Raw genomic sequence first — 16,581 nt, 5'->3', positions numbered from 1 at the left:
GATATAGTATATCTCCCCCACCCATCGATATCTTAACCATAACAAAGGACTAAAAGTTGTTTGCAACAGTTATTCGATAGCAGTCATATTCACTTTGTTTCTTTAATAATAAGAAGAGAGGGAGGAAGACTTATGCTCTATCCAGTGCGCAATTAAAAACAGTCTATATACACAAACAGGATATGCAGTGCTGAAAAAGCATTTTCAAGAGGAGCACCTGGGTCAGGCATTACCAAACATTAAACTACATTTTGGAACATATAGACTCTCAGCAACCATAACCCAAGAAAAGTTTCTGGATAACGTGTAATGAATAACTTTTAAGTGGTTGAAAACACTTTTGATAACAGATTACTACTAGCCACAGAGGTTAATATTTAACTAAGGGCTTTCATAATACCGGAAAAGACTGATTTATCCTACTTCACACTCCTCAGCTGATAGGCCAAGACTGAAAGTCTAAACACTTAAAATGTCGTCTAGACAAGTAAAGAAAACTGGTTTAACAGGCAAACAAACAGCTACCACTCTCTTTTTCAAATCCTCTAAAGGGGACAAGACTACGGAGCTGCCGGAATCGGAGATAACGATCTCATCAGACCAATCCTTTACTAGCGGATCTAGTACACTCGACCTTACACCGGTCACCAAAGCAGATTTGAGAGATCTAGTGTCTAAACAAGACATCAACATGAATTTCGAAAAAATGTGGACAAAACTAGACTCCATACAAACAACAATGACTGAGAGTCTAACGGAACTAAAACAGGATATACAGGAGCTAGGTATGAGGGTAGATACACTGGAGGAGAATGAAAACATAAGAGATGAAACAGCAGACAAGGTATCACAACAAGTCCAGAATCACAAGCAAGAAATAGAAGAGCTTCAAGACAAATTGGAGGATATAGAAAACCGCACGAGAAGGTGCAATATTAGACTCAAGGGAATCCCGGAATCCATAGCACCTACGGATCTACAAAGCTACTTACAACAGGTATTCAAGGCCATTACAGGCCACACAGAAGAAGATCACTTTCAAATCGAAAGGACACATAGAGCCCTAAGGGCCAAGCCCAAGGGAGATCAACCACCAAGGGATGTCATAGTTAAGCTGCTACGCTTTCCAGACAAGGAAGCAATTCTCTCAGCGGCTAGGCAGAATCCAACATTCAAGTTCCAAGGCTCAGTAATCCAATTCTTCCAGGACCTATGTGCGCAAACACTTCAGAAACGATACTCCATGAAGCCCCTAACCCTGCTGCTCCGTAAAAATCAAATATCCTACAGGTGGGGCTTTCCATTCGCCTTAATTATACTACACGAAGGAAAAATGCTGACAATCAGAAAACGCCAAGATATTTCAGAAGCATGTTCTTATCTGAATCTAGAACCTCCAGATCTACCGCTCTCCGAGCAAAATGCAGAAGAAGCTCCTAACCCGAACAGGGAAAAGAACCACAAAAGAACCAAGTGGACCACAGTACAGAAAAAAAGACCAAAGTGACTGGTGACTCTAGGTGGAAAGAAAGCTGCTACTGCAAGATCCGAGATGGAAGCTAATTATTGATCAGATGAGTATAATCTGATGAACTTAATCTTCTTCTCTTTTTTCCCTTTCCCCCCTCCCTGAATTTGACTTGCAGAAAGTAATATTTCTCCCATACAGCTGCCAAGTTTAGAACTTTCATACAGACTCAGGGTGATTAAACCCTTAATTATGAGGATTTGTCTTGTTTACCATGTTTAGACTTAACATTTGCTTCTACAAGTTCCACTTTTATTAGAAAAAGGCAACAGGCTTAGGCATAAGTCGTATTCCTATTGTCTGTTATGAAAATGTGCTGATTTGCTTCCGCTCCTATGGCCGCTGCTCCGGGCTGATTTTATCCTATTTTCTTCTTCCCTCTCTCTTTCTCTCTCTTGTCGCCTCGGGGTGGCGGTCATGGCAGCTCCCTACATCTAGTTAGATGTTCAATTTTTTGTATTTTAATATGAGATTTTTGTGTTTTAAGTTTTACATGTTAATAAGTTTATTTTTTATTTATGTTCTCATGTTTGTGTGGCCTTTAAATGTTTGTCAGACAGAGTATAAATGCCGACTGCTACAATACCTACCATTCACTTTTAGGGCTGTTACCATAAGTCATAGTTACACACTTAACTCCTATGACCAATGACCTCATTATTCTCTCACACAATGTGAGAGGCCTTAACACCAATATCAAACGTAAGATGGCCCTTACCCAATATATAAAATTGAAAGCTAAGATCATCTTTCTCCAGGAGACACACTTCACACAAACCCTGATCCCTAAGTACTGGCACCGACAATATCCAACCCATTTCCACTCCACAATAGAACAGAAAAAAAGAGGGGTCTCAATACTTATGCATTCTTCCCTACAATTCGAAACTGATGAGGTCATAAGAGATTCTGAGGGAAGGTTCCTCATTGTTAGGGGCCGCACACAAGGTATGAAGATCACACTATGCAACGTATATGCCCCAAATGAAGGCCAACACACCTTTTTTCGACAGATCTCCCGCATGTTAACACAATGGTCCCACTCCAGAATAATACTTGGTGGAGACTTTAACATCAATATTTCCACTCACTATTCTAAGACGATAACTAAACCCTCAAATAAACAACTTAGGCAACTATCCATAGTGAAATCTATAAGGGAATCAATGTCAGAACATAACCTACTGGACACATGGGAAACAATATTTGGTAACACAACAGACCATACATTTTATTCACATGCCCACAACAGCTACACAAAATTGGATTATATATGGACTAGTCAGACCTTGATACCGAATATTGTCACTTCTAATATCCACCCCTGTGTCTGGTCAGACCATTCGATAGTCCAACTATCCATGACAGGGCTAGTTGATAATCAACGTCAGAAGTCCTGGACATTTGACCCCTCCATACTCTACAATGAACAATTTCACACTGAGATAGGAAAATTAATGCAAGAATACTGGTCTACAAATGTTAATTCCACCGTTAACTCACTCAACCCATGGGCTGCACATAAGCCCTTTATTAGGGGGATTCTGATAAAGGAAAAAGCTAGGCTCATCACCCTAGCAAATAGAAACATTAAACAACTTCACTCAGAGATCACTACATTAGAAACCCAACACAAAAACACGCTATCTAATATAACATTTAGAACCCTTCAAGCTAAAAGAAAACTTCTGTCAAAAATCTTAAACGATTCGGCGATGAGAGCCCTCCAAAAACTAAAAGCAAACTACTTTTTATACTCTAATAAGCCGGATAGATATCTAGCTAATAAACTTCGAAATAGAACAAAATTATATTCAATAACCAATTTATATAACCAGGAGGGGACTCAGACGTCGAATCCCCAAGAAATAGCTAATATATTTGCAAACTATTATGAGTCATTATATGATGGGCAAAAAGTACATCACACTGACAAGACACATAGACTATTATTTAGATTCCTAAATCAAGCTAACCTTCCTACAATCACCCCGGAGGAGAATGATATTCTTAATGCGGAGATTTCTGTGCAAGAAATCCTCAATGTCATAAAGGAACTAAAAGCAGGCAAAGCGGCAGGCCCCGATGGTCTGCCCAGCGAGTACTATAAGTTATTTAAAGTACCCCTAATAACCCACCTACAGAAATTATACAATGACATCATGCTAGGTTCCGATATTCCCATTGATTTACTTCGAGCCAAGATTATAGTCATCCCAAAACCAGGAAAGGACCCTAGGTGGTGTAATAATTATAGACCAATATCGTTGATCAATCAGGATCTCAAGATCTTGACAAAAATCTTGGCAAACAGACTCCAGACGCTACTACCCCGCCTGGTCCATCCCGACCAGGTGGGTTTTATTAAGGGTAGGGAAGCCCCAGATAACGTGCGTAGAACCATAGACCTAACCGACCACCTGAAAAGGAAAGGAACGCCTTCTCTGCTCCTTTCACTGGACGCGGAGAAGGCGTTCGATCGCATAGACTGGACCTATATGTTCCAGATACTCACCACAATGTGTTTTGAGGGATCATTCATGAAAGCGCTAAAGGGGATATATTCAAACCCTAAAGCAACGGTCAGTGCAGCAGGCTACATGTCCAGGACCATAGATATAAAGAACGGTACAAGACAGGGTTGTCCCCTCTCACCACTCCTGTTCGCCCTATGCATGGAACCACTAGCAGCAGCCATTAGAAACGCAAACGATATTAAAGGGGTGACGATCCGTAAATCAGAATATAAGCTCTCGCTTTTTGCGGATGACGTTTTATTGACCCTGACAGACCCATTCAACTCCCTGACTAACCTTTATCAGATCCTACAAGACTTTGCAGAGATTTCGGGTTATAAGGTAAATGTTGACAAATGTGAAGCCTTACCACTAGCACTAACCCCCCATGCCAAAAAACTGATAGAAATCAACTTCAATATAAAATGGGCTAAGAGTTCGCTCACCTACCTAGGGACAAAAATTTCAGACACTCACGATGGTTTGTACAAGCTAAATTATACCCCATTATTTCAATCTATTAGACGAGATCTTAGATCCTGGAGGAAGGGGACCTTCTCGTGGTACGGGCGCCTTTCGTCCATAAAAATGAATGTGCTCCCGAGGATCTTGTATCTCTTTAGAGCACTGCCGATCAAGGTCCCTCCCTCGGAGCTCCAGAAACTACAATCAGAACTAATCTCATTCTTAAGAGGAGATGGTAATGCTAGGATAGCATCTCATACATTAACCAGACACAGACGCCTAGGTGGAGTAGGAATACCACATTTACAAGATTACTATTTAGCAGCTAGGACAGCACAAGCTTCGCTCCTCCAGAAACCACTAAGAGAGATTCTCTGGACAAGAATAGAAACTGATAGTATAGAATTGGATTACACGGATGACCTTCTGTGGAACTCCAAGAAAGATGTACACCAAGATAGCCGTAGCTTACCCTCAACAATAGACACACTTTCACACTGGGAACAATTAACTAAGCATCCAACGATGCTGCCTCTAGGCACATGGGTCAAACCGATCAGACTCCTGCTTCCCAAGGAAACTCACAACACAATAGATAAATGGGCCAATAAAGGTCTCTACAGGGTGGCAGACTTTCTCATCCACTCACAAATAATTTCATTCAATCACCTACAGGAGCTAATAGCCCCACACAAACTACACTGGTTCCTATACCTCCAAATCTCTTCGGCCCTTAATAAGTATGATATCTCCCGTGGGAAACATCCACCTACAGTTATGGAAAGGATATGCTCAAACCCGACTAGGGAAAAGCAGCTCATCTCTAAACTTTATATAGCAATTCAGGACACACATTACACAGATAAATCGTCCATAGTGATAAAATGGGAAGAAGATGGGGCAGATCAGCTTTCAAAAGATGAATGGGATCAATTATATTTTGAATCCTGTAAGGGGCTCATTAGTGCGGATCATAGGGAAAATTCTATAAAAACAATATTTCGTTGGTATCTTACACCCCTAAAAACATCACACTATTCAGTAAATAAGTCCAAATTATGCTATAGAGGTTGTGGGATACAAGGATCTTATAGACATATGTGGTGGGACTGCGAACCCATCAAAAATATTTGGAGAATGCTCAATGATCTCCTCAGTAAAGTTTTAGACGAACAGATAGTACTAACCATAGACCAAGCACTTTTTCATAGGCGATTGCTCAATTTGAACCCTGCCATTAATAAATTCATTAAAATACTATGTACGACCACTAGAGTGTGCATAGCGAGGCACTGGAAGGAGGGACCCCCTACTTGGAAAGAAGTACTAGACAAAATAAAAGACATCTACGCATTATCAGAAAGGGTAGCATGGATACAAGGAGACACAGAACAGTTTAACAAAATATGGTTTAATTGGATAATGCACTCGACAATGACGGATAGGTAGTAGACTCTACAAATAGAAGATTATGGTAAAAACTCTACAAACTCTGTGCACATAGATATAATTTGGCCAAATGACGTACTCAGTTTAGACCCCAGACGCAATTAACCCACAACACAGACATGATTTAATGTTTATTTGTATTCTTATTTTTATTTTTTATTTAGGTTATACAATGTTGATTATTCATGATATTTATCATGGATCAGTGTTAAGGATTTATGAGTAAAAAATGTTCCCATGTTGATTTAAGATGACACATTGTCTGAGGCACTGTAATTATTGCTCTCAGGATGTACACACTGTTATTTATTCTGTGATATGGAAACAAATAAAAATAATTTCAACATAAAACTTTACCTAAGTGCTGACTTTTTCCCCACATAAACTTTAAATTATTTCACTGAAATGTTGATGTATGTATGTGATGTTACAGACCATACAAAGCCATTTATTTAAAATATTTGGGGATACTTAAAAATATACTTCTCACCCATAATGAAGCATAAGTAGATTTTAAAAAATTACAATATTTTACTTTGCAATACTTTTTCCTGGTGGACAGCATTACATATATGTAGTACTGGAATCATGACAAACCAAATACTTTAAATTACTGGTGATATGTGGAATACACAGACCTGGTGAATATGGTGTGATTGTAGCAACTCATTTAAAAGATTTAAAAAATGTATTAGAGAGCTTGAGCTGAAAAAATTAACTTTCTCTGTGTGAGCTTGTTCCCATCAACCAATGGATACGTAGGAATCAAGTTAAATGATTTAGAAACTCAGGTTTAGGGACAAGTTAAATTCTAATCTTAAACTATACAGATTATCACATCTAATTATTACTTTAAAAGGGATAGGAAGGCCAAAAACATAATTTATGTAAGAACTTACCTGATAAATTCATTTCTTTCATATTGGCAAGAGTCCATGAGCTAGTGACGTATGGGATATACAATTCTACCCGGAGGGGCAAAGTTTCCCAAACCTCAAAATGCATATAAATACACCCCTCACCACACCCACAATTCAGTTTAACGAATAGCCAAGAAGTGGGGTGAAAAAGAAAGGAGTAAAAAGCATCAACAAAGGAATTTGGAAATAATTGTGCTTTATACAAAAAAAAATCATAACCACTATAAAAAGGGTGGGCCTCATGGACTCTTGCCAATATGAAAGAAATGCATTTATCAGGTAAGTTCTTACATAAATTATGTTTTCTTTCATGTAATTGGCAAGAGTCCATGAGCTAGTGACGTATGGGATAGCAATACCCAAGATGTGGAACTCCACGCAAGAGTCGCTAGAGAGGGAGGGACAAAATAAAAACAGCCATTTCGCTGAACAAAAGAAAAATCAAACTGAAACTGCTGCCTGAAGAACTTTCCTACCAAAAACTGCTTCCGAAGAAACAAATACATCAAAATGGTAGAATTTAGTAAAAGTATGCAAAGAAGACCAAGTTGCTGCTTTGCAAATCTGATCAACTGAATGAAGCTTCATTCTTAAAAGCCCAAGAAGTGGAAACTGATCTAGTAGAATGCGCTGTAATTCTCTGAGGCGGGGCTTTACCCGACTCCAAATAAGCTTGATGAATCAAAAGCTTTAACCATGATGCCAAAGAAACGGTAGAAGCCGTCTGACCTTTCCTGGAACCAGAAAAGATAACAAATAGACTAGAAGTCTTCCTGAAATCTTTAGTAGCTTCAACATAATATTTTAGAGCTCTCACCACATCCAAAGAATGTAAAGATCTCTCCAAAGAATTCTTAGGATTAGGACACAAAGAAGGAACAACAATTTCTCTTTTAATGTTGTTAGAATTCACAACCTTAGGTAAGAATTTAAATGAAGTCTGCAAAACTGCCTTATCCTGATGAAAAATCAGAAAAGGAGAATCACAAGAGAGAGCAGATAATTCAGACACTCTTCTATCAGAAGAGATGGCCAAAAGGAACAACACTTTCCAAGAAAGAAGTTTAATGTCCAAAGAATGAATAGGCTCAAATGGAGGAGCCTGTAAAGCCTTCAAAACCAAATTAAGACTCCAAGGAGGAGAGATTGATTTAATGACAGGCTTGATACGCACCAAAGCCTGTACAAAACAGTGAATATCAGGAAGTTTAGCAATTTTTCTGTGGAATAAAACAGAAAGAGCAGAGATTTGTCCTTTCAAGGAACTTGCAGACAAACCCTTATCCAAACCATCCTGAAGAAACTGTAAAATTTTAGGAATTCTAAAAGAATGCCAAGAAAATTTATGAGAAGAACACCATGAAATGTAAGTCTTCCAAACTCGATAAAAAATCTTTCTAGAAACAGATTTACGAGCCTGTAACATAGTATTAATCACTGAGTCAGAGAAACCTCTATGACTAAGCACTAAGCGTTCAATTTCCATACCTTCAAATTTAATGATTTGAGATCCTGATGGAAAAATGGACCTTGCGATAGAAGGTCTGGCCTTAAAGGAAGTGGCCAAGGTTGGCAACTGGACATCTGAACAAGATCTGCATACCAAAACCTGTGAGGCCATACTGGAGCCACCAGCAGCACAAACGATTGCTCCATGATGATTTTGGAAATCACTCTTGGAAGAAGAACTAGAGGCGTGAAAATATAAGCAGGTTGATAACACCAAAGAAGTGTCAACGCATCCACTGTTTCCGCCTGAGGATCCCTGGACCTGGACAGGTACATGGGAAGTTTTTTGTTTAGATGAGATGCCATCAGATCTATTTCTGGAAGCCCCAAACAATTTGAGAAAACACATCTGGGTGGAGAGACCATTCTCCCAGATGCAAAGTCTGACGACTGAGATATCCTGATGGAAAAACGGACCTTGCGATAGAAGGTCTGGCCTTAAAGGAAGTGGCCAAGGTTGGCAACTGGACATCCGAACAAGATCTGCATACCAAAACCTGTGAGGCCATACTGGAGCCACCAGCAGCACAAACGATTGCTCCATGATAATTTTGGAAATCACTCTTGGAAGAAGAACGAGAGGCGGGAAAATATAAGCAGGTTTATAACACCAAGGAAGTCTCAACGCATCCACTGTTTCCGCCTGAGGATCCCTGGACCTGGACAGGTACATGGGAAGTTTTTTGTTTAGATGAGATGCCATCAGATCTATTTCTGGAAGTCCCCAACAATTTGAGAAAACACATCTGGGTGGAGAGACCATTCTCCCAGATGCAAAGTCTGACGACTGAGATAATCCGCTTCCCAATTGTTTATACATGGGATATGAACCGCAGAAATTAGACAGGAGCTGGATTCCGCCCAAACAAGTATCCAGGATACTTCTTTCATAGCTTGAGGACTGTCAGTCCCACCCTGATGATTGACATATGCCACAGTTGTGATATTGTCTGTCTAAAAACAAATGAACTGTTCTCTCTTCAACAGAGGCCAATACTGAAGAGCCCTGAGAATTGCACGGAGTTCCAAAATATTGACTGGATATCTCGCCTCTTGAGATTTCTAAACCCCTTGTGCTGTCAGAGATCCCCAAACAGCTCCCTAACCTAAAAGACTCGCATCTGTTGTGATCACAGTCCAGGTTGGACGAACGAAAGAGGCCCCTAGAATTATATGATGGTGATCTAACCACCAAGTCAGAGAGTCGAACATTGGGATTTAAGGATATTAATTGTGATATCCTTGTATAATCCCTGCACCATTGGTTCAACATACAAAGCTGGAGAGGTCTCATATGAAAACGAGCAAAGGGGATCACGTCCGATGCTGCAGTTATGAGACCTAAAACTTCCATGCACATAGCTACTGAAGGGAATGACTGAGACTGAAGGTTCTGACAGGCTGCAACCAATTTCAAACGTCCCTTGTCTGTTAGAGACAAAGTCATAGACACTGAATCTATCTGGAAACCTAAAAAGGTTACCCTTGTCTGAGGAATCAAAGAACTTTTTGGTAAATTGATCCTTTAACCATGTCTTTGAAGAAACAACATCAGTTGATTCGTGTGAGATTCTGCAGAACGTAAAGACTGAGCAAGTACCAAGATATCATCCAAATAAGAAACACCGCAATACCCTGCTCTCTGATTACATAGAGTAGGGCACCGAGAACCTTTGAAAAGATTCTTGGAGCTGTCGCTAGGCCAAAAGGAAGAGCAACAAATTGGTTATGCTTGTCTAGAAAAGAGAATCTCAGGAACTGATAGTGATCCGGATGAATCGGAATATGAAGATATGCATCCTGTAAGTCTATTGTGGACATATAATGCCCTTGCTGAACAAAAAGGCAGAATAGTCCTTATAGTCACCATTTTGAAAGTTGGTACTCTTACATAACGATTCAAAATCTTTAGATCCAGAACTGGTCTGAATGAATTTTCTTTCTTTGGGACAATGAATAGATTTGAATAAAACCCCAGACCCTGTTCCTGAAACGGAACTGGCATGATTACCCCTGATAACTCCAGGTCTGAAACACACTTCAGGGAAGCCTGAGCCTTTACTGGGTTCGCTGGAATGCGTGAGAGAAAAAATCTTTTTCACAGGCGGTCATACTCTGAATCCTATTTTGTACCCCTCAGAGACAATACTCTGAATCCAATGATTTTGGACCAAATTGATCCAAACATCTTTGAAAAATTTTAATATGCCCCCTACCAGCTGAGCCGGAATGAGGGCCGCACCTTCATGCGGACTTGGGGGCTGTCTTTGATGTCTTAAATGGGTTGGATTTATTCTAATTTTTATGGAAGGCTTCTAATTGAAAATAGATTCCTTTGGGGAAGGATTAGATTTCTGTTCCTTATTATGTCGAAAGGAACGAAAACGGTTAGAAGCTCTAGATTTACCCTTAGGTTTTTTATCCTGAGGCAAAAAGACTCCCTTCCCCCAGTGACAGTTGAAATTATCGAATCCAACTGAGAACCAAATAATTTATTACCTTGGACTTAAAAATCATATCAGCATTCCAAGATTTAAGCCACAAAGCTCTTCTAGCTAAAATAGCTAAAGACGTATATCTAACATCAATTTTGATAATATCAAAAATGGCATAAATTATTAGCATGTTGAATCAACTTAACAATGCTAGACAAATCATGATCTGAAACTTGTTGCGCTAAAGTTTCCAACCAAAAAGTTGACATCAGCCAAAGAAATTGCAGGCCAAGAAGATGACCTGAATATAAATAAGCCTTAGATAAGATTCAAATTTCCCATCTAAAGGATCTTTAAAAGAAGTACTATCTTCCGTAGGAATAGTAGTACGTTTAGCAAGAGTAGAGATAGCCCCATCAACTTTGGGGATCTTTTCCCAAAACTCTAATCTAACTGCTGGCAAAGGATACAATTTTTTAAACCTTGAAGAAGGAATAAAAGAAGTACCAGGCCTATTCCATTGTTTAGAAATCATATCAGAAATAGCATCAGGAACTGGAAAAACCTCTGGAATAACCACAGGAGGTTTATAAACAGAATTTAAACGTTTACTAGTTTTAATATCAAGAGGACTAGTTTCCTCCATATCTAATGTAATCAACACCTCCTTTAATAAAGAACAAATATACTCCATTTTAAACAAATAAGAGGATTTAAACAACTAGAAATACTAATTGTACAAAGAAATACACTTAGGATTATTAGAAAAGAATACCACAAAGAAAATTATTTCTTTAACTCCAAATAATCATATGAATATGAAAATTACTCTATTAGTTTAAAATGTTCCATTACATTCATACTTTAATACTTTATTGTTACAACTAGGAACAAACATTCACACAGAAGTAGCCTGAAAGGGTTAAAAGCACTTAAACCCAGTTGAATTAAATGGATATAGTCAGCAATGCTCTATGTATTCAGCCTGATGCCCACAAAATTATTGTGCAAGATAAGCTAAGCCCTTACAATCCGTGGGCTGTTTTACTTTTAAATAGTTATATTTTTTAAAGGTAAATAGTAGGCACCAGGATTCAACAAATATATAAGTATATACAGATTCTATTATTCACTAGGCAAGCAGTTAAAAAAGCGACAGACAGGAGAGAACTAGCTTCTCCTGCTGGACCAGCTAGTTCTCTCCTGTCTGTCGCTTTTTTAACTGCTTGCCTAGTGAATAATAGAATCTGTATATACTTATATATTTGTTGAATCCTGGTGCCTACTATTTACCTTTAAAAAATATAACTATTTAAAAGTAAAACAGCCCTCGGATTGTAAGGGCTTAGCTTATCTTGCACAATAATTTTGTGGGCATCAGGCTGAATACATAGAGCATTGCTGACTATATCCATTTAATTCAAATGGGTTTAAGTGCTTTTAACCCTTTCAGGCTACTTCTGTGTGAATGTTTGTTCCTAGTTGTAACAATAAAGTATTAAAGTATGAATGTAATGGAACATTTTAAACTAATAGAGTAATTTTCATATTCATATGATTATTTGGAGTTAAAGAAATAATTTTCTTTGTGGTATTCTTTTCTAATAATCCTAAGTGTATTTCTTTGTACAATTAGTATTTCTAGTTGTTTAGTTCTACCCTCTAAGAATCCACATTAGATGTGCACCACAATTATTACAAGTGACTACTTAGTATTGGTATATTATATACCTTCTCTGATTTACATAATAGGTACAACATCTAATTACTGAATAACTCCTACCATCCCCCACCACACTTTTCAAAAATAAGAGGATTTGTCACTGTCAATATCTGAGGCAGGATCTTCTAAATCAGATAGATCCTCATCAGAGAAAGATAAATCAGTATGTTGCTGGTCATTTGAAATTTAATCAACTCTATGAGAAGTTTTAAAAGACCTTTTACGTTTATTAGAAGGCGGAATGGCAGACAAAGCCTTCTGAATAGAATCAGAAATAAATTATTTTTAATTTACAGGTATATCTTGTGCATTAGATGTTGAGGGAACAGCAACCGGTAATGAACTACTACTGATGGATACATTTTCTGCATGTAAAAGTTTATCATGACAACTATTACAAACCACAGCTGGAGGTATAATCTCCACAAGTTTACAACAAATGCACTTAGCTTTGGTAGAACTGTTATCAGGCAGCAGGGATCCAACAGTGAATTCTGAGACAGGATCAGATTGATCTTGCAAATGTAAGAGAAAAGCAACATATAAAGCAAAATGATCAATATCCTTATATGGCAGTTTCAGGAATGGGAAAAAATGCAAACAGAAAAGCCCTCTGACATAGAAAAAACAAGAGGAAAACAGGAATGGGATCTTAAATAATTAAAATATTTGGCGCCAAGTATGACGCACAACAAACAGAAAAATATAATTTATGCTTACCTGATAAATTCATTTCTCCTGTAGTGTAGTCAGTCCACCGGTCATCCATTACTTATGGGATTATAACTCCTCCCTAACAGGAAGTGCAAGAGGATCACCCAAGTAGAGCTGCTACATAGCTCCTCCCCTCTACGTCATATCCAGTCATTCGACCGAAACCATACGAGAAAGGAGAAACTATAGGGTGCAGTGGTGACTGGAGTTTAATTAAAATTTAGACCTGCCGTAAAAAACAGGGCGGGCCGTGGACTGACTACACTACAGGAGAAATGAATTTATCAGGTAAGCATAAATTATATTTTCTCCTGTTAAGTGTAGTCAGTCCACGGGTCATCCATTACTTATGGGATACCAATACCAAAGCTAAAAGTACACGGATGACGGGAGGGACAGGCAGGATCTTTACACGGAAGGAACCACTGCCTGTAGAACCTTTCTCCCAAAAACAGCCTCCGAAGAAGCAAAAGTGTCAAATTTGTAAAATTTTGAAAAAGTGTGAAGTGAAGACCAAGTTGCAGCCTTGAAAATCTGTTCAACAGAGGCATCATTCTTAAAGGCTCAAGTGGAAGCCACAGCTCTAGTAGAATGAGCTGTAATCCTTTCAGGAGGCTGCTGTCCAGCAGTCTCATAGGCTAAACGTATTATGCTACGAAGCCAAAAAGAGAGAGAGGTAGCCGAAGCTTTTTGACCTCTCCTCTGTCCAGAATAAACGACAAACAGGGAAGAAGTTTGACGAAAATCTTTAGTTGCCTGCAAATAAAATTTCAGGGCACGGACGACGTCCAGATTGTGCAAAAGTCGTTCCTTCTTTGAAGAAGGGTTAGGGCACAATGATGGAACAACAATCTCTTGATTGATATTCTTGTTAGTGACTACCTTAGGTAAGAACCCAGGTTTAGTACGCAGAACTACCTTGTCTGAATGAAAAATCAGATAAGGAGAATCACAATGTAAGGCCGATAACTCAGAGACTCTTCGAGCCGAGGAAATAGCCATTAAAAACAGAACTTTCCAAGATAACAGCTTGATATTGATGGAATGAAGGGGTTCAAACGGAACACCTTGCAGAACGTTAAGAACTAAGTTTAAGCTCCACGGCGGAGCAACAGTCTTAAACACAGGCTTAATCCTAGCCAAAGCCTGACAAAAAGCCTGAACGTCTGGAACTTCTGCCAGACGTTTGTGTAAAAGGATAGACAGAGCTGAAATCTGTCCCTTTAACGAACTAGCAGATAAACCCTTTTCTAAACCTTCTTGTAGAAAAGACAATATCCTAGGAATCCTAAACTTACTCCATGAGTAACTCTTGGATTCGCACCAATATAAGTATTTACGCCATATTTTATGGTAAATTTTCCTGGTAACAGGTTTCCTAGCCTGTATTAAGGTATCAATCACTGACTCCGAGAATCCACGCTTTGATAGAATCAAGCGTTCAATCTCCATGCAGTCAGCCTCAGAGAAATTAGATTTGGATGTTTGAAAGGACCCTGAATCAGAAGGTCCTGTCTCAGAGGCAGAGACCATGGTGGACAGGACGACATGTCCACTAGATCTGCATACCAGGTCCTGCGTGGCCACGCAGGCGCTATTAGAATCACCGATGCTCTCTCCTGTTTGATCCTGGCAATCAATCGAGGAAGCATCGGGAAAGGTGGAAACACATAAGCCATGTTGAAGACCCAAGGTGCTGTCAGAGCATCTATCAGCACCGCTCCCGGGTCCCTGGACCTGGATCCGTAACAAGGAAGCTTGGCGTTCTGGCGAGACGCCATGAGATCCAGATCTGGTTTGCCCCAATGATGAAGCAGTTGGGCAAACACCTCCGGATGAAGTTCCCACTCCCCCGGATGAAAGGTCTGGCGACTTAGAAAATCCGCCTCCCAGTTCTCCACACCTGGGATGTGGATCGCTGACAGGTGGCAAGAGTGAGACTCTGCCCAGCGAATTATCTTTGAGACTTCCATCATCGCTAGGGAACTCCTTGTTCCTCCTTGATGGTTGATGTAAGCCACAGTCGTGATGTTGTCCGACTGAAACCTGATGAACCTCAGAGTTGCTAACTGAGGCCAAGCCAGAAGAGCATTGAAAATTGCTCTTAATTCCAGAATGTTTATTGGAAGGAGTCTCTCCTCCTGAGTCCATGATCCCTGAGCCTTCAGGGAATTCCAGACTGCGCCCCAACCTAGAATGCTGGCGTCTGTTGTTACAATCGTCCAATCTGGCCTGCGGAAGGGCATCCCCTTGGACAGATGTGGCCGAGAAAGCCACCATAGAAGAGAATCACTGGTCTCTTGATCCAGATTTAGCAGAGGGGACAAATCTGAGTAATCCCCATTCCACTGACTTAGCATGCACAATTGCAGCGGTCTGAGATGCAGGCGCGCAAATGGTACTATGTCCATTGCCGCTACCATTAAGCCGATAACCTCCATGCACTGAGCCACTGACGGCTGTTGAATGGACTGAAGGACACGGCAAGCATTTAGAAGTTTTGATAACCTGTCCTCCGTCAGGTAAATTTTCATTTCTACAGAATCTATAAGAGTCCCTAGAAAGGGAACTCTTGTGAGTGGCAATAGAGAACTCTTTTCTACGTTCACCTTCCACCCATACGACCTTAGAAATGCCAGAACTAACTCTGTATGAGACTTGGCAGTTTGAAAACTTGACGCTTGTATCAGAATGCCGTCTAGGTACGGAGCTACCGCTATGCCTCGCGGTCTTAGTACCGCCAGAAGAGAGCCCAGAACCTTTGTAAAGATTCTTGGAGCCGTAGCTAACCCGAAGGGAAGAGCTACAAACTGGTAATGCCTGTTTAGGAAGGCAAATCTTAGATACCGGTAATGATCCTTGTGAATCGGTATGTGAAGGTAGGCATCCTTTAAATCCACTGTGGTCATGTACTGACCCTCTTGGATCATGGGTAAGATGGTTCGAATAGTTTCCATTTTGAACGATGGAACTCTTAGGAATTAGTTTAGGATCTTTAAGTCCAAGATTGGTCTGAAGGTTCCCTCTTTTTTGGGAACCACAAACAGATTTGAATAGAATCCTTGCCCGTGTTCCGACCGCGGAACTGGGTGGATCACTCCCATTAGTAAGAGTTCTTGTACACAGCGTAGAAACGCCTCTTTCTTTATCTGGTTTGCTGATAACCTTGAAAGATGAAATCTCCCTTGTGGAGAAGAAGCTTTTAATCCAGAAGATATCCCTGAGATATGATCTCCAACGCCCAGGGATCCTGGACATCTCTTGCCCAAGCCTGGGCGAAGAGAGAAAGTCTGCCCCCCACTAGATCCGTTTCCGGATCGGG

At 39.9% G+C, this 16,581-nt stretch overlaps 1 protein-coding gene across 4 annotated transcripts in view; it reads right to left on the bottom strand.

Annotated features, from left to right (window-relative positions):
- NSUN6 (NOP2/Sun RNA methyltransferase 6) overlaps positions 1–16,581 on the bottom strand; it is a 391,580-nt gene that overhangs the window by 153,873 nt on the left and 221,126 nt on the right. The gene's annotated exons all lie outside the window — the stretch shown is intronic.

The sequence above is a fragment of the Bombina bombina genome, chromosome 5 (assembly GCF_027579735.1).
Source record: "Bombina bombina isolate aBomBom1 chromosome 5, aBomBom1.pri, whole genome shotgun sequence".
NCBI classification, from domain to species: domain Eukaryota; kingdom Metazoa; phylum Chordata; class Amphibia; order Anura; family Bombinatoridae; genus Bombina; species Bombina bombina.
The sequence above is the reverse complement of the archived record's forward strand: the minus strand, read 5'-3'. Positions and strand labels throughout refer to the sequence as shown.